Source organism: Myotis davidii, unplaced genomic scaffold, assembly GCF_000327345.1.
Source record: "Myotis davidii unplaced genomic scaffold, ASM32734v1 scaffold299, whole genome shotgun sequence".
Lineage (NCBI taxonomy): Eukaryota > Metazoa > Chordata > Mammalia > Chiroptera > Vespertilionidae > Myotis > Myotis davidii.
Genome location: NW_006293088.1, coordinates 5121895 through 5122273, shown reverse-complemented (window position 1 = coordinate 5122273; position 379 = coordinate 5121895). Strand labels below are relative to the sequence as shown.

At 47.2% G+C, this 379-nt stretch overlaps 1 protein-coding gene across 1 annotated transcript in view; it reads left to right on the top strand.

The window, feature by feature from the left end:
* The window catches only part of PLOD1 (procollagen-lysine, 2-oxoglutarate 5-dioxygenase 1), a 20629-nt gene that overhangs the window by 18709 nt on the left and 1541 nt on the right, over positions 1-379 (top strand). The gene's annotated exons all lie outside the window — the stretch shown is intronic.

The window sequence follows — 379 nt, the reverse complement described above, 5'->3', positions numbered from 1 at the left end:
AAAAAAAAGAATTATCTGGCTCAAAATGTCCATAGTGCTGAGGTTGAAAAACCTGGCCCTAAGCTCTTACTTGTATCATCTTATTGAATGCTCACAACTCTGTGCAATTTAATGCCCATTTTCCAGAAGGGAAAATTGAGGCCCAGGCTGGTCACAGTTAATAAAGGGTGTGGCTGACCTTTGTCCAGGGCTGCCTGACTTTCTTTAAAAAACCCCAAAGTTATGTCGCATGTCAGGACTCTCTTTTGCATCTGCTGTTCCCTCTGCCGAGAATGCTGTTCCCTGCTCTTCACCTTGGGTAGTCTCTTCAGCTCCCAGGGTTTGCTCACAGGCAGCTTCCTCCTCTGAGTTCGGTTCTCCTGGGCTGTGCCCCTTTTGG